We start from the raw sequence: 22,048 nt of genomic DNA on the forward strand, positions 1-22,048 counted from the left end.
CCGTTCAGATCCGCCTGTCAGTTTTTTTGGCAGATCTGATGCATCTCTATGGGGCATCGGATGTCGGCGCCGATCCCCCGCTGAGCAGGAGGATGACAGCTGTGTCTCTGCGCTGTGTGCGGAGACACAGCTGTCAGGTCCCCATGCATCTCTATGGGGCATCGGATGTCGGCACGACCCTCTGCTGAGCAGGAGGATGACAGCTGTTCTCTGCGCTGTGTGCGGAGACACAGCTGTCAGGTCCCCATGCATCTCTATGGGGCATCGGATGTCGGCGCCGATCCTCTGCTGAGCAGGAGGATGACAGCTGTTCTCTGTGCTGTGTGCGGAGACACAGCTGTCAGGTCCCCATGCATCTCTATGGGGCATCGGATGTCGGCGCCGATCCTCTGCTGAGCAGGAGGATGACAGCTGTTCTCTGTGCTGTGTGCGGAGACACAGCTGTCAGGTCCCCATGCATCTCTATGGGGCATCGGATGTCGGCGCCGATCCTCTGCTGAGCAGGAGGATGACAGCTGTTCTCTGCGCTGTGTGCGGAGACACAGCTGTCAGGTCCCCATGCATCTCTATGGGGCATTGACTGTGGACGCCGATCCTCTGCTGAGCAGGAGGATGACAGCTGTTCTCCGCGCTGTGTGCGGAGACACAGCTGTCAGGTCCCCATGCATCTCTATGGGGGAATCGGATGAGAACGGACCGTCTGTCCATTCTCATCCGATCCGCTGGACAGATGGAAAATAGGGTTTCCATCCGTCCAGATTTGACGGATTGGATCGGATGTCAGCGGAATACACCAGATAAAATACATAAGTATCAGATTGGGAAGTCACCACATTGTTGGCGGGAATGCAAGGTGTTGGGAACAATGGCACATATATGGTGGGATTGCCTCAAAATAAAAAAGTATTGAAAGGGAGTGTTAGATCAAATTAAGAAGATTACAAATATAGAGGTACCAGAAGAACCGTGGTACTGTTTATTCCATGGTATAACAATATAAAAGAACGTTATTCCTCATTAAATGAACGCAGTGTGCCTTATTCCTAACCATTTTAAGTCAGTGTCTAATTGCTAGCCATCTGTAAATACTTCCATTTCTCAATGTAAATGGTTTCTTGGTTTTGAAATGAATATATTTGGCCTCAACCACTAGTATATTTACTGCCATAACATGCAGCAGTCGGTTTACTGAGGGTGTGAAGCCGTGAGCCATAATAATGCTTTGCTTCAGCACAATGAACAGCTCCTCGGGAAGGGAGCAGCTGTATAGTGAGGTCGGCTTTCACGCCTCAGTGAATTCATGGTTGCCTCTTACTAGCAGGCTGGACTTTTAGGACTATTTAAGTATATGAAATCTCACTAAAGTACATTTTAATGATAATGTCGTTTCAAAGGTCATTTTCAATATTTTTAAAAATGCACATTTTATTAAAAAATACCTGGTGATCCTTTAAGGTCCTTGTTTAGGGTGAAAACTCTGTCTTTGTCCCCTGATTGTGTTCCTGTCAGGAAAATGATATGCAGCCAACGCGGGGCACTTGCATGTACACATGAAGAGGTCACAAAGAAGCTGCAGGAGATCAGCAGCACTAGGATGCAACAGATGGGGATTACAGTGTAAACAAGTATTTTATTAAGAAAAAACAGCAATGCTTTATGATACACAACCCCTCAACTAACTAAAGAGTCATAGTGGAGAGTAAATATTACTGTCTGCTCTCTGCTATACACTTTCAAAAATAACTTCTCACTGAAGCCTGTATTTTAAGGCCCATTCATAAAATAGGGGCCTTGGTGAGGAGCCTACAGTGCATCCCAGGGTTTTTTCTAGGTAATAAAGGCAGAGAGAGCTCCCTGATTGACAGATAGATTGAACACTGGATCTTATCAGGTCAGATGACAGATCTCTCTTCTCTGTTTCTCTTTGAACTTGTACCTATAGGTAAGCCTTGAGACCCGGTTCACACTGATGCGAGTGCCGGGTTCGCATGTAATGTCGGAGCGCACTGCTCCGACATTACATGCGATCAGCTGTGCGGTGCGAGTTAGCCATACAGTTTGTATGGCTAAATTCGCATCGCACCCGGTGCAAACACGCACAGGAGGCATTTTTGCAGCCGCATCAGGATCGGATCGCACAGCGGTTCACACTTGTGCGATCCCATCCTGTGCGAACTGCACGATCGCACTGCGATATGCGATCAAACTGGGGGTGTCGTTAAGATTACATTGACACCCCCAGCGTATCGCATATGGCAGTGTGAACTGCCGGGGGTGCGTGTGCGATGCGGGAACAGGCTGCGAATTCGCAGCCTTCCCGCATCGCAATAGTGTGACCCGAGCCTTAACCACTTTACCACTGGAGGATTTTGCTGTCTTACGTCCAGGCCACTTTTTGCGATTCGGCACTGTGCGACTTTAACTGACAATTGCGCGGTCGTGCGACGCTGTACCCAAACAAAATGTACGTCCTTTTTTTCCCACAAACAGAGCTTTCTTTTGGTGGCATTTGATCACCTGTGCGATTTTTACTTTTTGCGCTATAAACAAAAAAAGAGCGACAATTTTGATAAAATAACAAACAAATTTTTTTATATGAACCCCCCTCCCCCCCCCCAAAAAATGTAAAAATCAAATTTTTTTTAAATTTTTGGCCAATTTGTTTTCTGCTACCTATGTTTGGTAAAAAAAAATCACAATAAGCGTATTTTGATTGGTTTGCGCAAAAGTTATTGCGTTTACTATCTAAGGGAAAGATTTGTCATTTTTTTTTTTTTTTAAACAAGTAATGGCGGCGATCTGCGATTTTTTTTTTCTGCGGGACCGCGACATTGCAGCAGACAGATCGGACCCTTGACTGACATTTTTGACACTTTTGGGGGTACCAGTGACATGCAGTAAATATGCACTGTTACTGTAAAAATGACACTGGCAGGGAAGGGGTTAATTTTATTGGAGAGGAAGCGGTTAATGTATGCCTGGTGCTTACTAACGTGTGTGGGGGGAGGTGACTGAGTGACACAGGGACAGATCGCATGTTCAGCTATGCTGAACCCTGCAATCTGTCACTGTTTGTCACTTAGGAGATCCGCCCGCTCTGTTTACACAAGTGGGCGGATCTCCAAACTCGATTCTCCGACGATCGGGGAAGAGCAGCGGCGATCGCCGCCGCTCCTCCCCTGGCCCGACTCCCGCTGTGACTGAATACAGCAGGAGCGAGCCTCCGGCGGCGCGCGAGCGCCACCCACGAGGGGAGGAGTCCAACGACGTAGGTCTACGTCGCTGGACGGAATCGAGCCACTTTGCCGCAGTACAGTCAACGTGACTGGTCGGCAAGTGGTTAATAAGGGTTACCTATAAGTACTGTAAATATAGGAGATATTTACTTTTTTATATATAGGAGATATTTACTTTTAATGCAGCCGATGACGTCATTGGCGCATGCGCTCTGAAGGAATGGCCACCCGTGCCGTTCCTCCTTCAGAGCCCTGTGCCGTGAACGGCAGCTCCAGCGAACATGCGCGGGAGTGACGTAATTGCGCCTCCGGCCATTCAGATGGAGGATGCGAACCAGGAAGCAGGACGGCCGAACATGCCCCTCTCCATCAGCACCGGAGTTACATTAGCTGGTTGATGAAGAGAAACACTGAAATGCTAGTCAGCACCAGTGTGCAAAGGTGTATTCGCATAGCCCCCATTCACACCAGTGCGACTTTGACATCTCGCTACTTCAGCACAATTTCAAAGTCCCACATCAGTGCGCTTTGCACTGCCAATTTCATTGCATCTTCATACAACAGAAGTCTATGCACAATGAAATCAGTAAAAAGTAGTGCAGGAACATTTCAAAGTCACTGCCACATGAGCAATTTGAACTGTTTCATTGCTAACAAAGGGGTGCGACTTGGAGTTGTCAGATCGCATCAGTGGGAACGGGGCTAAATCACCTCTACCGTTGGGTGTCTTACGTGTGTGGATGTTGTTGCATTATGTAAAACTATTCGAATATTTTTTTTTTTTTTCTCGTTTTAGAATGGGGTGCCTAGGGACTGTCTACAATTTTAACCACTTCCATACAGAGCAGTTTGACACCCTTCCTGCCCAGACCAATTTTCAGCTTTCAGCACTCTCACACTTTGAATGACAATTGCTCAGTCATGCTACACTGTAACCAAACAAATTTTCTCTTACGTCCTCCGACAGTCGCCGCCTCTTCATATTCGTCACATATGGGGTATTAGACTTTGCTCCGAAGGAGTAGCTAGGCAACAGAATATGTTAACAATAAAGCTTTAACATATCCCACCCTCAAGGGGTGGTCCCCTCAGTCAATACCCTCCTACTTCCTGCAACCATATCTCAGTTTTAATGTCTAGCTTGTCAGGAGTGGCTGGCTCTCTCTGTGCTGGGACTTTTTGTCCCAGACTCTTTCTTCTTTTTGATTTTTGTTTGAGTTTTCTCTCTACCTTTACTTAGCTGTTATTTTTGTCAGCATTAGTTAGTTCTTCGGACGAAGAGGATCATGCGGACTGGGTCTCGGGCTGATCCCCCTGGTCGCAGGTCGTGGGTCAGTGGCTTCCCAGTCTGCCATCGAGCGTTCAGCCAGGTAACGCTCCTGGCACGGTGAACGACCCATCCCTGTTCGGTGCAGGGATGATTGGTGAGGTGGCTACCTCACCGGACGCTGTGCGGTTTCTGAACCGCCATTGTGTGCGTCTTGATTTGCGACTCTACCTGCCTCATGTGCAGCGGCTTGTTCGCCTGTGCGGGTTCCCCACGCCATGTGAGGTAAGTGTATCTATGTGGGGACCTGTCTGTCTGGGGGGGGTCTCAGTCTGGGACTGTGTAACCTGCCTTTAATCACACTGCTTGTCTCCCTATATCTCGGCTGCATGCTGTGGGCTGCAAGGGGGGGGGGGAGCTGTATGACACTGAGTATGTCAGGCTGGGCAGTGTGAGGAGCTGTGTGCTGTGGGGCATGATTTTAATGGCATGCTGGGGCATATACAGCGATCGCTGCGGCGATCTAACATGTATCCATATTTTGGGATAATTTTGTGTGTGATTTTATGCACTGTGGAGCGGCGATTTCGGCGCCAAACGGCGCCATTTTACCGGCGCCCGCTCCGGCCGCATGGTTTACATGCACGGCGGCCATTTTCTTGTAGCCTCCATAGGCTTACATAGAGCGCCCTGGCAGCATCACTTCCTCTCTCCTGGAAGCACCGATCGAGGCAGCAGCAGCAGCGGAGTCTCCTCAGGTTTTATCCTTCTATTCCTGTGTTCCATTGCCTGTATTCAGTCTGTATATTCCCTGTGGGGGTCTCATTGTGCCTGAGTGTGGTGCGGTGGGCTGCGCTTGCCGCGCTTGCTGTAAGGGGGCAGTTAACCCTTGGTTGTCTGGCATACAGGGGCAATGGATTCTCAGGAGGGCAAGTTTCCCACAGTATTGGTGGAAAGCCAGGGGACCGCTGTTTCCCCCCCAGGGGGGGATTTAGCCACTATTGTGGCTGGCCTTGCTGCACAGGTGCAAATGCTGGTGGCTGCTCAATCTACTAAACGGCCCAGAGTTGCTCTGTCCTCTGATTCTGAGGGTGAAGGTGATGGGGCTGTTCTGGCGGGGACCCCCCTATCGGGGTCCCGCTCCTCTCTTGATCTAGTGGGGTCTGAGGTAGAGGCTGAAGTTGAGGGGGTTGATAATTCTCCCCCTGGCTCGCCTGAAGAGCTTGCAATCATGGATGAGTTGATTGCTTCCATTAAGCAGACGCTACGTTTGCAGGACGAGGTGTGTCCCCCAGCTGCCTTGGCGGCTTATGGGACGCAGAGAAAACGCAGGACGCCGCAGGTTTTTCCCTGCAATGCTGATTTTCAGCGCGCTGTTAAGGACCAATGGCGCGATTTGCGCAAGCCTTTTGCGGTACCAAGTAAATTCAAGCTGCGTTATCCTTTCTCGCCTGCCACTGATGAACGGTGGTGTGTGCCTCCGCCAGTGGATCATGCTATTGCGGTTTTGAACAAAGCCACTGCGATCCCTGCAGAGGGATCCCCTATTTTCCGTGATGCCACGGATAGGAGACTGGAGTCTCTTGCCCGTCATACTTATTCTGTTACGGGTTCTATGCTTAAGGCTCTGTTTGCTTCTCTCATGGCGGCCCAGGCGATCGCAAGTTGGACGCAGATGCTTAGGCGCGTCCTAGTGGCCGATTCGGCCTCAGCGGCGACCCTGGATATGGTGGATCAGATCCACCAGGGTGTCATGCATCTGTGTGATGCGGACCTGGACCTGATTCCGTTGGCCGCGCGTGTGCACAGCGTGGCGGTGTTGTCTCGCCGCCTGGTTTGGTTGAAATGTTGGTCGGTGGACCAATCTTCGCGTAAAACCTTAGCCAATCTGCCTTATGATGGGTCTCGCCTTTTTGGGGAGTCCCTGGATGTGTTGATTAAGGGGATTACCGGGGGTAAGAGCACTCTCTTGCCCCATTTCCCCAAGGCTAAGGGGGCTTCTGGGAAGAAGCATGCTAATTTTCGGCCCCCTCAGGGGTCCTTTCGTGCCTTTCGGCCGCACTACAAGGGCAAACCGTTCAAGGGCCAGGGCTCTCAGAAGAAACCCTGGTCTGGAAAACAGAAGTCCGGCCAATCCGGACCTGCGGCCCATAACAGTTCGGCCTGAAGGGGCGCCCTCACCCAGTTTTGGGGTGGGGGGACGCTTGCTCGGTTTTCTTCAGCCCTGGTTGGCCCGTGTGCGGGACAGATGGGTTCTGGAAATCGTTCGATCTGGTTACAAGATCGAGTTTCTCTCTCGGCCAGAGAGCAGATTTTTTCCCTCAAATCTACAACTGTCTCCGGAGCGCCTGCGGGATCTGCACCTGGCGGTGCGGGACCTGAGGGCTCAGGGAGTGGTGGTTCCGGTGCCTCATCGGGACAGATTTCGGGGGTTTTATTCCAATCTGTTCACTGTGCCCAGAAAGGAGGGCAAGGTTCGTCCAATTCTGGACTTGAAAGCTCTGAACCGCTCTGTGAGGGTTCGCAAGTTCCGCATGGAATCCCTGCGCTCGGTGGTGGCTGCCCTGGTTCCGGGGGTATTCATGGCCTCCATCGATTTGAAGGATGCGTATCTTCACATCCCCATATTCGAAGGTCATCAGAGATACCTTCGATTTGCCATTGCGGAGGATCACTACCAGTTCGTGGCGTTGCCCTTTGGGCTCGCCTCGGCTCCGCGGGTCTTCACCAGGGTGCTTGCACCGGTTCTGGCATTATTGAGAGCCCAGGGCATTTCCGTCCTGGGGTATCTGGACGACATTCTGATTCGGTCTGCGACCAGTCAGGGTCTGGAGAAGGACCTGTCTGTCACGATGCAAACTCTGCAGGAGTTCGGTTGGACGATAAATGTTCCAAAGTCGACACTGAGTCCGTCGGTTCGTCTTCCCTATCTGGGAATGATACTGGACTCGGTGCAGGCGAGGGTCTTCCTGCCGGAAGACAAACTCAGGACTCTTCAGGAGGAAGTCAGGTCCCTCAGGGACGTTCCGAACTCGTCTCTGCGGACGTGTATGAGATGTCTGGGATTGATGGTCTCGGCTTTCGAGGCGATTCCTTTCGCGCAGTTTCACACGCGGGGTCTCCAGGCGGAGATCTTGTCCAAGTGGGACGGGCGACCTCAGTCTCTGGATCTTCAGATCTCGTTGAGTCATCGCACCAGGGAAAACCTTCTGTGGTGGCTCCAGTCCCCGTTGGTGTCCGGGGGCAAGTCGTTTCGTCCGATCTCGTGGACGATAATCACCACGGATGCCAGCCTGTCGGGCTGGGGTGGTGTCCTGGGCGTTCTGTCCGCCCAGGGGACCTGGTCGGAGGGGGAGTCTTCCCTCCCGATCAACATTCTGGAATTGCGTGCGATAAGGCTCTGTCTTCATCGCTGGACGGACCGGCTGCAGGGCTGCCCGGTTCGGGTGCAGACGGAGGGCACCAGGAGTGCAATGCCACGGCGATGGCCTACATCAACCACCAAGGGGGCACCAGGAGTGCCCGAGCGGCTCGAGAAGTGGCCGACATTCTGTCTTGGGCCGAGACTCATGTCCCGGCGATAACGGCGGTTCACATTCCGGGAGTGGAGAACTGGCAGGCGGACTATCTGAGTCGCCAGACCCTGGATCAGGGGGAATGGTCTCTCCACCCGGCTGTCTTCCAGATGTTGTGCGCGCAGTGGGGTCTTCCAGATGTGGACCTGTTCGCGTCTCGCCTCAACTACAAGGTGAAGAGGTTCGTGGCAAGGACGCGCGACCCTCGGGCAGACGCGTCGGACGCGTTAGTGGCCCCGTGGCATCAGTACAGGCTGATGTACGCGTTTCCACCGATTCAGTTGCTGTCCCGGTTCCGTCGCAGGTTACACTCGGAACGCAGCACGGTGATTCTTGTGGCACCGGACTGGCCTCGCCGGTCCTGGTACGCAGACCTCGTGAATCTGGCGGTCGACGCCCCCTGGCGTCTGCCTCTTCGGGACGATCTACTGTCTCAAGGACCGATTTATCATCCTGCTTTACAGTCGCTGGCTTTGACGGCCTGGCTGTTGAGACCGAGGTCCTGAAGGAGAAGGGTCTTTCTCCAGAGGTTGTTCATACCTTGATCAACGCGAGGAAGTCTTCCTCGGGAAAGGTTTATTACCGTACTTGGAAGGCCTATTTTGCCTGGTGTGAGTCCAGGGGGTTTTCACCCCGCACGTACTCGGTTTCCCGTGTGCTGTCTTTCCTTCAGACGGGTGTCGATCAGCGTTTGGCGCTGGCTACGATAAAGGGTCAGGTGTCTGCGCTGGCCGTTCTGTTTCAACGTCCCGTGGCTTCCGACTCCTTGGTTGGCACTTTTATTCAGGGTGTGCGGCATCTGGTTCCTCCTAGGAGGGATCCCTTGCCCCCTTGGGACTTGAATCTAGTCCTGTCTGTGTTACAACGTGCTCCTTTTGAACAGATCAGGGAGATCTCGTTGTCTATGTTGTCCAAAAAGGTCGCCTTTTTGGTGGCGATCACTTCGGCTCGCAGAGTGTCGGAACTGGCGGCTTTGTCCTGCAAGTCTCCGTACCTGGTTGTTCATTTGGATAAGGTGGTCTTGCGACCTAATCCTTCTTTTCTGCCGAAACGAGTTTCGGAATTCCATCTTAACGAGGATATTGTTTTGCCTTCGTTGTGCACGAAGCCTAAACATCCAAAGGAGGTGAGATTGCATTCTCTGGATGTTGTTCGGGCGATTAGGGTTTACCTTAAATCGACTGAGTCTTTTCGAAAGACGGACTCATTGTTTGTTCTTCCAGAGGGTCCTCGGAAGGGCATGGCGGCTTCCGCCTCTACCATTGCCAAATGGATCAGGCAGACCATTGAACAGGCCTATGCCTTGCAGGGGAAGGTTCCCCCTGTGCCTGTGAAGGCGCACTCTACTAGATCTCTGAGTACGTCTTGGACCTGTCGTCATGGGGCTTCTGTAGCCCAGGTGTGTAAGGCGGCGACTTGGTCGACCGTACACACTTTCACAAAATTCTACAAAGTAGATGTTCAGGCATCGGCGGATGCTTCCTTTGGCCGCAAGGTTCTTAGTGCGGCTGTTCCCTAGGGTCCCTTGTTGGGGACTCCTGGCTGTTGGGATAAGTTTTGTATCCCCTGGTTTTTTGTCTTTTCCTGGGTTGTTGCTCCTGTTGAGCACTTATTTTTGCTGTTGCCCAGCTGGGTTCCTTCCTTTGGTAAGGTTCCTTTCTTTGATGTGGAGACTGCGTTGCCTTTCGGCGCGGATGCGTTTCCCACCCCTCATGTTTGCACTGCTTTGGGACGTCCCCATATGTGACGAATATGAAGAGGCGGCGACTGTCGGAGGACGTAAGAGAAAACGGAATTTTTGTAAAATCTTACCTGTAAAATTCCTTTCTCTGAGTCCTCCGACAGTCGCCGCCCCCGCCCCTCTTTTGGGGTTTGAATGTATACTCTACTGCTATTCCACTAAAACTGAGATATGGTTGCAGGAAGTAGGAGGGTATTGACTGAGGGGACCACCCCTTGAGGGTGGGATATGTTAAAGCTTTATTGTTAACATATTCTGTTGCCTAGCTACTCCTTCGGAGCAAAGTCTAATACCCCATATGTGACGAATATGAAGAGGCGGCGACTGTCGGAGGACTCAGAGAAAGGAATTTTACAGGTAAGATTTTACAAAAATTCCGTTTTTTATCATTTTTTTCACACAAATAGAGCTTTCTTTTGGTGGTATTTGATCACAACTGGGGTTTTTTTTTTTCGTGATATATGCAAAAAAAGAGCAAAAATTTTGAAAAAAAAACACTTTTTTTTAGTTTCAATTATAAAATTTTGCAAAAAATTAATTTTTCTTCATACATTTGGGCCAAAATGTATACTGCTACATGTCTCTGGTAAAATTAACCCAAATTAGTGTATATTATTTAGTCTGTGTGAAAGTTATTGAGTCTAGAAGCTATGGTACCAATTACTGAAAATTGATCACACCAGAAGTACTGACTGCCTATCTCCTTTCTTGAGGCCCTGAAATGTCAGGACAGTACAAATACCGCCCAAATGACCCCTTTTTGTAAAGTAGACAGTCCAAGGTATTTAGTAAGAGGCATGGTGGGTATTTTGAAGTTGTAATTTTTTCCCACAATTCTTGGGAAAATGAAGAAAAAAATTTTTTTTTCTTTTTTTTCCCACAAAGTTGTCAATTTATAAGCTATTTCTAACACATAGCATGTACACAGCAAAAATTACACCCAAAAATACATTCTGCTACTCCTTCCGAGTATGGCGATACCACATGTGTGAGACTTTTACACAGCCTGGCCACAAAAAGATACTCCACGTCCAAGAAGCACCTTCAGGCGTTCTAGGAGCATAAATACACATAAAACTTTCTTACTACCTATCACACTTTTAAAGGCCCTAGAGCACCAATACAATGGAAAAGTCCACAAAATTACCCCATTTTGGAAAGAAAACACTCCAACGTATATTCTATGAGGCATTATGGGTCCTTTGAACATGTCATTTTTTTCCACAGGTTTTTGGAAAATGTGGGAAAAAAATGAAAACTTTTTTTTTTTTACACAAAGTTGTCAATTTATAGGATATTCCTAACACATAGCATGTACACAGCAAAAATGACACCCCAAAATTCATTCTGCCACTCCTCCTGAGTATGGCAATACCACATGTGTGAGACTTTTTCACAGCCTAGCCATATAGAGGGGCCTAACATCCAAGGAGCATCATCATGCATCCTAGCCACTTGCCTAGGCCTATTTTTGACATTTGGTATTTACAAGCTAAAATCAGTTGTTTTGCTAGAAAACTGCTTAGAACCCCCAAACATTATATATTTTTTTTTAGCAGTGACCCTAGAGATTAAAATGGAGATTATTGCAATATTTTTTATCACACCGTATTTGCGCAGCGGTCTTCCAAACGCAATTTTTTTGGAAAAAATTCACTTTTTTTAATTAAAAAATAAGAAACCAGTAAAGTTAGCCCAATTTTTTCCATAATGTGAAAGATAATGTTACGCCGAGTAAATAGATACCCAACATGTCATGTTTCAAAATTGCGCACGCTCACGGAATGGCGACAAACTTTGGTACTTAAAAATCCCCATAGGCGACAATTTAAAAATTTCTACAGGTTGCCATCCTTGAGTTACAGAGGAGGTCTAGGGCTCAAATTATTTCCCTTGCTCTAACGATCGCGGCGATACCTCACATGTGTGGTTTGAACACCGTTTACATATGTGGGCGGGGTTTCCGTATGCGTCGCTTCTGCGCGCGAGCTAACGGGGACAGGGTGCTTTAATTTTTTTTTTTTTTTTTTTACTATTTATTTTATTTATTATTTTTTATTTTTACACCGTTTAACAAAAAAAAAAAAAAAAGGATCATTTTTATTTCTATTACAAGAAATGTAAACATTACTTGTAATAGAAAAAGGCACGACAGGACCTCTTTTTTGTGAGATCTGGGGTCAAAAAGTCCTCAGATCTCACAAGTACACTAAAAGATATAAAAAAAAAAAAAAAATTAATATATAAAATGAAAAAAAAAAAAAAGGATCTTTAAACCGGTTGCTAGGCAACAACATTTTCCGTAGCCCCGGTCCTCCAAGACCATAGAGTCAAGTGAGGGCAAGCTTGCCCTCACTCGACATCCTGTCTGTGAGGATCCGGGACCGGATCGTTTTCCCCGCTGCCGGCGGGTCGGGTAAGCGGGGAAAAGGACCGGACGCGGCGGGAGGGGGGGGGGCACCTCTTCCGCCATCCCAGAAGGGTGATCCCACGGCGAATCCGCCGCTGGGACCACCCTTATCGGAAAGCCAACCGTCCACCGTTTAAAAAAATACCAGGGTTATGGCAGCTATCTGCTGCCATAACACCGGTATTTAGGTTTAAACGGAGGACGTATATAAACCTTTTTGGACTTAGACATGGTGGCTGTATGAAGGGCGACAGGTACTCGGGTACTTTGTTGGGCAGGTGACAGGTACTCTGGTACTGATGAGCAGGTGGCAGGTACTCGGGTACTCCGATAGGCAGGTGACAGGTACTCGGGTACTCTGATGGGCAGGTGACAGGCAGGTGATAGGTACTGATGAGTAGTACTGATACTGATAGGTGATACTGATACGTGATAGGTACTGATGAGTACTGATGAGTAGTGATGGGTACTGATGAGCAGGCGGCAAGTACTCGGGTACTTCAGGCGTCAGGTACTCTGATGAGCAGGTGGAAGGTACTCGGGTACTCTGATGGGTAGGTGACAGGTACTCAGGTACTCTGATGACGGGTACTCCGTTGACAGGTACTCAAAGTACCCGAGTATCCGTCATCAGAGTACCCGAGTATCCGTCATCAGAGTACCCGAGTACCTGTCATCAGAGTACCTGCGTACCTGTCATCAGAGTACCCGAGTACCTGTCATCAGAGTACCCGAGTACCTGTCATCAGAGTACCCGAGTACCTGTCATCAGAGTACCTGCGTACCTGTCATCAGAGTACCCGAGTACCTGTCATCAGAGTACCCGAGTACCCGTCATCAGAGTACCCGAGTACCCGTCATCAGAGTACCCGAGTACCCGTCATCAGAGTACCCGAGTACCTGTCATCAGAGTACCCGAGTACCTGTCATCAGAGTACCCGAGTACCTGTCATCAGAGTACCCGAGTACCCGTCATCAGAGTACCCGAGTACCTGTCATCAGAGTACCCGAGTACCCGTCATCAGAGTACCCGAGTACCCGTCATCAGAGTACCCGAGTACCTGTCATCAGAGTACCCGAGTACCTGTCATCAGAGTACCCGAGTACCTGTCATCAGAGTACCCGAGTACCTGTCATCAGAGTACCCAAGTACCTGTCATCAGAGTACCCGGGTACCTGTCATCAGAGTACCTGATGGGCTGGTGACAGGTACTCGGGTACTTTGATGGGCTAGTGACAGGTGCTCTTTATTGGGGGGGGGGGGCAATCAGTGTGTTTGGGGTGCACTGTGATTGGTAACTAGGTGTTACCACACTCTCTTCCTCACACAGGATCAGTGTGTGAGGAGGAGAACACGGTGACAGCTAGTTACCGTGTTCTCTGTTGACATTTGTGACCGGCTGTGATTGGACACAGCCGGTCACGTGGTAAAGAGCCAATTTCATTGGCTCTTTACCTAGATCGGGGATCGACTCTGTCCGAGGGACGAGCCTCGTCCCCGATCGCTGCTCTGCGCGCCCCCGGGGGCGCGCATTGCAGAGAGAACGAGCGGCTCGTGCTGGAGCCGCTCATGTGATCGGCTGTGATTGACACAGCCGATCACGTGGTAAACAGCCAATTTCTATTGGCTGTTTACCTTGATCAGGGATGGGCTATGTCCGAGGGACGAGCCTCACCCCCGATCGCCGCGCTGCGCGCCCCCGGGGGCGCGCAGTAGCAGCTAGAGCGGGCGGACGTCATATGACGCCCGCCCGGATCCGTACAACCACCATGCCGACGTCATATTACTATGACTCGGTATGGAAGTGGTTAATGGGTGCCTTGAGATTGTCCTCAACTTTAAAGGGTGCCTTGACTGAAATAAGGTTGAGAAACACTAAGTTAGAGTTTACATTTACTGTATGTGTGAATAGGTTTTTGCACTGTCCTTGATTTTTTTTCTATGAGCTGAAGGCCTCATGCACACAGGGCTTAAAGCGGAGTTCCGGCCTCAAAATTTTTTTTTAGATAAAAATACCCCTGGGACAGTCAGGGCTAGTGCATTTCAGCAATGATAGCCTCTGAACTGTCCCCGGGTTCACTTACCTTTTAGAAGAAATACTTACCTTGAAAATGTCTTGACAATATCGTGACATGGCGTCAGCAGATAGGCCCCTCCCACCTTGGTAAATGGCCATACAGCCGGAATTAACGATACCGCCATTTTGGAAAAGATGTGCTTATTAACGAAATTAAATTAAGCGCGGGCTGCACAACAGGAAGTACTGATTCCACCATTTTATTCATGGTAATAGCTGCATACACTATTTAAAAAGCTAAACAAAACTTCCCACTTGGATACAGTGGAGATAACAAATACATTAATTTATCATATCATTTACAAGTTATACCTATTTAGTCCAATGGAAAGTCATAGGTATGATCCGCTATAAGAGAGCACCCTTGCTTCTGTAAAATATTTTCAGTGATCATATATCCCAACAAGGTCTAAAGAAAGGAATAGGCGTAGGATTGTATAACTATGTACTTGTAATAGTTAGTTTGCACAGCGGTCACCCACATCTGCCAGTCCTATGGTGAGAAAGCCTCCTCCACAATTACCCAAGGGAAGCATCAGCCTCGGTTATATGTCCCATCATTACCTACCCCTGCCCTGCCAGCCCCCAGCCAGTGGATGACATCTCTGCAGAAGCACAGTGCAAAGGTCTGGCCACCATCTTGGCTATTGTGGACCTCCTCCCACATTCACATCCACCACCCTGCCTCCTCACCCTAAAGAGGAGACGGTCAATGACAGGAGTCATCCCTCATTCCCACAGCACCCCCTCCGGGTCCTTCAAGAATGCATTATTAGCATAGATGGGTAGACTAGAGCACTTCATGGAAGGAGAACACAGATGGGAGAGAGAGGGGGAGGGAAGAATATGTATCACAGTGATGGTACAAATTTCTGTCAGAGATTGAAATCCATGCATGTGCAGTCCCCCTCCCAAGTCAAGTCCCTGCCAATCTAAGGTACTGATATGCTCCGTATTAGGGGAGCTGGATGTGAACTCATCGCATTTGTAATACTGGGTTTCTTGATGTTAAGGTAGTGGACACCACACCGTTCGGGTCCACAATAGTTTCAGTTACCAAAAAATGTAATTTCTGTTGGCTGACATGCATTGTAATGAATTTGAAGACGCTGATCCACTGCCCTTTCAGGAACCCTAGGGGATGTTTTATCGGATGGGTTTGGAATAAATATGTTATGGTCCATTTAAAGAGCAATTCCATTTTTCTGAAAAAAAAAAAAAAAAAAGTGGCAAATAAAAAATAATATAGCATATACAATTGCTACACAAGACATATTGTAATTTAATGTTAATAAAAATGATCTTTCCTTTCAAACCTATAATTTTGTAATTTTCTATGAAATTCAAAGCATTAGGGCTATCTGGAGACTTTCTGTACACAGTTGGTGTACAAAATGCATCTACAAATGTCATGTGCACTAAGATACAAGTGAGGTTCTAGGCATCTTCTACAACAGAATTGTCATTTCTCTGTCGTCCATCGACAGACGCAGCCTCATCTCCATGAGCTGAGTGGGTTATGCTGCCTCCTGCAGGAGTAGTCTAGGCAGTACGTTAGTACAAAACGTTTAACATGTACATGCCCACGGGGCTGTCCCTCCAGGCATAACCCCCACTGCCACAGATCAGCACATCAGTTTGTTTCTGTTTAGAGAAGGAGTAGGACCTAGGTTTCCTGCTGGGACGCCGGTCTCAGTTTTTTTTATTCTTTTCAGAATATTTATTTTTATTTCTCTTTACTCACTTGCTAGCTAGTGTTCAGGAAAGAATTTCCTGGTAATCTACAAGCAACGATGCTGGCTGGGGCTTTACACTGGATAATCTAGATCTTTATGGTCCCCCCAGTCTGGCCTACGAGCGTGAGCAAGTTATAGTCCCACACTAGGCCTAGCCATGACTGTGGTATGACTGTGAACCTCGCGCTTGTGGAGTGTATAATTAACATAAATGGTGATTGCTATTAGCTGCCTGCTGCAGAGAACAGTGCTAGTGCTTTTGTGAGTTGAGGTCAGTGTTTGCAGCGCTGCTAAAAAATATATAAATACTGATAATAAATTTAATGTGCCCTTAAAAACTCATCTGTGCTGCTTAAGTAAAGTGCCAATATGGTGTGAAGTCTGTGCAAAAAAGCAATAAAATGTGCAGATATTACCATGTAAAACTCATACAATAAAAATCATGAAATAAAGGGCATCCTTAGTGCATAATAAACAGTCCATATAACAGTCCTTCAGTGGAAAACAGAAGGTTGATGCTTGTTCCTTGCTGCTTTGGGGTCTCCCCCTTTGGGTATCTACTTACCACTATGTGGTTTGATTGAAGCAGAATGTGCCATGACTGTGCCCCTTTCCCGGATGGGGACGAGCCTGCGAGCGGATGTCTCGCCGGGACGCGATGACCTGGAACGCCCTGAGTTGCAGCGTACCCCTCGGCTGGCAGCACCCCCACTTCGGGTGGGAGGCAGTCTGCCTCTGCCCGGAGTGGAGCCCACCTGGTACATGGTATGGTGAGTACATGTGCCCCTCTTGCCCCTGCTGGCCTTGGGGGGATGTGGGCCTTCTCCTAAGGATAATAGGATTTGTACCTCCTAAAAGATCCCCCTGGCCTGTCCGGTGCCCGGTCTGTGTCCTATCCCTCCTCCCCCTTCCCTGTCACTGGGGGGGCTGGGGTCATACAAAATGTGTCTGGGGTCATACAAAAAAGTAGTGGGACTGAGATTGTAACTCAAGCACACAAGTGGTTAATGAGCAGGATCGAAGACTGATGGTGTAAAAAAAAATGAATGTAATAGTTAAAAAATTCACTTAGTGTCTTCACACGGGTCACCATATTTCTATGGCACCAAGTTAATTTTTTGTAATTGCACTATTTCTATTACACTAAACTTTTTTTACACCATCAGTAAGTCTTAGATCTTGCTCATTAACCGCTTGTGTGCTTGGGTTACGATCTCAGTCCCAGTTCCACTTCTTTTTAAATGCAATTTTCTGGTTTACAGCAGGACACTTCATGTGGTTTGGACACTGATTGGGTTTAATTTATTGGTACATGCAGCCCATCTGCCTATTTTTTAAAGTATGTATCTGGGGTGCCTGGCGCCCTGGGGGGGGGGGGGGGGGGGGGGGAGGTGGCATAGTACCTTTTGGCTTCCTGGTTCCTTTTGTGGATCCTGAGACCTTCATAGTGTCAGTCCCTGGCCGCATGGCTCGCCGTGGGCGCCGCCATCTTAAGTGTGGGCAATGTAGTTTTTCCCAATAGACTTGTATGGGGCAGCCAGTTTCCCTATGGAAACTGTATGGAAAACCATGTTTGTGTAGCCTTTGTGCTGCACTGAGTAGCATGCCCTTTCACTCAGATGAGATCACTTCCTGTGCTCTGTTTCCTGCTGCTGGCCGAGGTAATTTCCTGTCTCTTCTGCATGCTGCTGGAACGATCAGGAGGACGCTTTATCTGAGGTGGTACAGTACTGGCATCCCTGCGGACATATCCCTGCACGCTCTGCTGTTAGTTTAGTTAAAAGGGGAATCTCTGCAGACCGCTGCGATCGGTGGTGGGAACCGCGATCAGTGCTTCTTAAAGCAACAGTACACCATTTTTTGCAACTAGCAATATGGAGTGCTAAACACTGAATTCACCCTCAGACCCGTTTTGTGCGACTCCTGGACAGTCCAGATCGCCACGATTTCAACAGCTCTGGAAAGCCTGGCGACAAAGGTTGATTTAGTCATGAAAAAGGTTGATAGCCGAAAACGGCCACTGCCTTCTCCATTTAAGGAGGTGTCCTCTGATTCGGAGGATGATGCGATTGCCCCGGATGCTTCCTGAGGGGTTGCTGTCCTCACATTCGGATGGTGAAGAGGACTTGTCTTCTTCAGCCGCAGCGTGGGAACGCACTTTAGTGGAAGCCCTGATTATTTCAGTATGGGAAACTTTAAAATTGGCTGATGAGCCCACGCCTTGTCCCTACACTTTTCACTATATTATGAATGACCAATAGCGGGGCGTTGAGCACGTGTTAGTTGTGCCAAACCGCTTTAAACACCGATATCCTTTTGCTGAAAAGGTCTCCAACCGTTGGACTGTGCCACCTAAAGTAGACCATACTGTCTGTAAATTAAACAAATATACCCTTGTGCCTGTGGAAGATTCCCCGGTCTTTACGGACCCGGTGGATAGGCAGGTGGAATCCCTTTCGCGCCATCTTCATGTGTTTGTGGGTTCCATTTTGAAACCGGTGTTTGTGTCTGTTTTAGTCTCACAGACAGTGATGGAGTCGATTAGGGGTTTGCGGGAGTCTTTGGCCCCCGAGACTGTTCCTCCAGAACAGCTGGATCTGTTGGACCAGGTGATCCAGGCTCTGGTGTTCCTGTGTGATGCGTCTATGGATGCGGCTCCCCTGGTGGCCAGGGTTTCGGCCGTGGGCATTGCCTTGAGACGCATGGTTTGGCTAAAGGGCTGGTCGGCTGACGAAGCTTCTAGGAAGGCCTTAGCTGACCTCCCCTTTCTGGGAGAGCGTTTGTTTGGCGACTCATTGGATGAGTTGATCAAGGGCTTGACTGGTGGGAAGAGTACTCTTCTTCCTCAATCCTCCAAGGGTAAGACTCCCCGTAATAAGTGGGGTCCTTCTTTTTCTGCTCACGAGCATTTTTTTTTTTTTTTGTGCCTCCGGGGCGCAAGAAAAAGATAAGCCGTTCAGAGCTTCTGGAGGGGCTAAAAAGCATTGGGGTAAGCCCAAGGCTGGCCAGTCAGGTACTGCTGACAAGTCCTCCTCAGCATGAAGGGGTGCCCTCACCCAGCTCAGGGGGGGGGGGGCTCCGCTTCTTTCAGGAACCCTGAACTTCCTTCATTCAGGACGATTGGGTTTGCAAACTGATTTGTCCGGGTACAAGATCGAATTCTGGTCCCGGCCAGGGGACAGGTTTTTTCAGTCAAATCTTCACCTGTCTCCAGAGTGTCTGAAGGCTCTGTGGGAGGCTGTGCAAGATCTCCTGTCTCAAGGGGTGATTGTGCCGGTCCCTCAGCAGGAACCCTCTCAAGGTTTCTATTCAAAACCGGTGGCATCATTAAATCAGGGGGATTTTCTGGCCTCCATTGATCTCAAAGATGAGCATCTCCACGTCCCCATTTTCTAGGGACACCAGCGATTCCTCCGCTTTCCTCCTGTCCTGTGCCAGGGCAAGTCCTTCCTGCCGGTGTTATGAACGGTGGTCACCACAGATGCCAGCCTGTAAGGTTGGGGTGGAGTGCTGGGGAAGCTCTGTGCCCAGGGGACTTGGGCGACGGAAGAGTCTTCCTTGCCAATCAATATTTTGGAGCTGAGAGCGATCAAGCTCTGTCAGCTTCCCTGGAAGAGTCGGCTACGCGGCCCTCCGGCTCGGTTTCAGTCGGACAATGCCACAACCATTGCAGCCAAGGAGGTGGCCGAGATTCTGATTTGGGCGGAGGCCAATGTTCCGGCTCTTTCCGCAGTCCACATTCCGGGTGTGGAGAATTGGCAGGCGGAGTACCTGAGTAGTCAGGTATTGGATCCAAGGGGAATGGTACCTTTATCCAGAGGTGTTTCATCTCCTGTGTGACCGGTGGTGGACCCCGGACGTGTATCTGTTTCCATCCCGTCTCAACAGAAAAGTTCAATGGTTTGTGGGCAGGTCCCGGGATCCTCTGGCCAATGCCACAGACACTCTGGTGGCTCCTTGGAACCAGTATCAGTTGATTTATGCCTTTCACCCTCTTGTACTCCAGCCGCGGTTTCTTTGCTGGGTGGCGATGGAAGGCATTCTGGTCATTCTGGTGGCACCAGACTGGCCTCAGCTGTTTTGGTACGCAGAGCTGATTAAAAATAGTCATGAATTCTCCGTGGCGTCTTCCTCTGCGGTAAGATCTACTATCTCAAGGACCGATCTTCCATCCTGCTTTACAGTCGCTGGCTTTAACTGCTTGGCTATTGAAAGCAAGGTGTTAAAGGATAGAGATCTCTCTGACTCGGTGGTTCTGACTCTTTCGAAGGCCAGGAAGTCGACTTCCAGGAAGATGTATCATCGTATGTGGAATTCGTACATTTCATGGTGTAAATCGCTGCAACTGCACCCTCGATTGTTTTCTGTAGCTAGGGTTTTGGCCTTTTTACAAAAAGGGGTTGAGCAGCGCTTGGCTTTGGGTACTAGCAAGGGCCAGGTGTTGGCCTTGGCTATTTACTTCCAACGTCCATTGGCTACTAATGGCTTGATTAGCACTTTCATCCAGGGGGTGCGTCATCTGGCTCCTCCGAGGAGATCCCCGTTACCACTGTGGGATCTTAATCTGGTTTTGTCTGTTCTTCAAAAGCCTCCCTTTGAGAAAATTAGGGAGATTTCTTCTTTCCTTGTCACAGAAGGTTGCCTTCCTCGCATAGTTTCTGAGTTGGCGGCGCTATCCTGTCTTTGGCCTTATTTGGTGTTCCACAAGGATAAAGTGGTCCTCCGGCCAAAACAGTCTTTTCTCCCTAAGTTGGTGTCTGATTTTCATCTTAATGAAGACATTGTTTTGCCTCCCTTATGTCCTAAGCCTACACATCCCAAAGATTTTGGCTTGCACTCTCTGGATGTGGTTCGGGCGATAAGGGTTTATCTGACGGTTACTGAGTCCTTTAGAAAATCAGACTCTCTCTTTGTCCTTATGGACGGTCCTCACAAAGGTTTGGCTGTGTCCGCTACGACCATTTCGAGATGGATCAGGCAGACTGTTGTTAATAGCTTATTCATTCAAGGGTCTGGTTCCTCCTTTCCCTGTGAAGGCGCATTCTACTAGAGCGCTGAGTGCTTCTTGGGCTTTTCGCCATCAGGCCTCTGTTTTACAAGTTTGTAGGGCAGCGACTTGGTCATCTGTACACACCTTTTTTACAAGGTGGATTTGTGGGCCTCTTCGGATGCCTCTTTTGGCCGCAAGGTTTTGCAGGCTGCTGTTTCATAAGAGAATGTTTTTTCTTATTCTCTTAGGGGTCTTTTACCTGGGTGAGCTCATGTTGTTTTGTTGAGCTTCAAGGTTTGGCCTTTTGGAATTTATGTTACTTTCTGGTTGCGTTTTCCCACCCCTCATGCCTATACTGCTTTGGGACATCCCACACAGCTCATGAAGATGAGGCTGCGTCTGTCAATGGGCGATAGAGAAAATGCGATTTTTGTTAGACCTTACCGTAAAATCTTTTTATCTGATGTCCATTGACAGACGCAGCACCCATCCCTCTGATGGGGATGGATTTTTTGTCTTCACTGCTTGCAACTAAACTGATGTGCTGGGCTGTGTCTGTGAGGGTTACGTCTGGAGGGACAGCCCCGTGGGCATGTATATGTAAAATCTTTGTACTAACGTACTGCCTAGACTACTCCTGCAGGTGGCAGCATAACCCACACATCTCATGAATTTTATGGTAAGATCTTACAAAAATCTTATTTTGCTTAGATTATTTAAATGGGGAAAACCACACGAAAACAAAACCAATATACATTGGAAATGTACTTTAATAAGGCAGGCTCACATTTGGGACCACAACATTAAAATGTTTAAAGGGGTTGTAAAGTCAGAAGGTTTTTTATCTTAATGCATTCTGTGCATTAAGATTAAAAGCCTTCTGTGTGTAGCAGCCCCCCTAATACTTACCTGAGCCCCATCTCTATCCAGCGATGTCCACAAGTGCCTTAGGCACCTGGGACTGTCTCTCCTGATTGGCAGAGGCACAGCAGTGGCGACATTGGCTCCTGCTGGT

The 22,048-nt window shown here is 48.8% G+C and overlaps 1 protein-coding gene across 1 annotated transcript in view; it reads left to right on the forward strand.

Annotated features, from left to right (window-relative positions):
- The window catches only part of L1CAM (L1 cell adhesion molecule), a 1,053,451-nt gene that overhangs the window by 955 nt on the left and 1,030,448 nt on the right, over nucleotides 1-22,048 (forward strand). The gene's annotated exons all lie outside the window — the stretch shown is intronic.

This window comes from Pelophylax lessonae, assembly GCF_965119305.1.
Source record: "Pelophylax lessonae genome assembly, chromosome: 7".
NCBI lineage: Eukaryota > Metazoa > Chordata > Amphibia > Anura > Ranidae > Pelophylax > Pelophylax lessonae.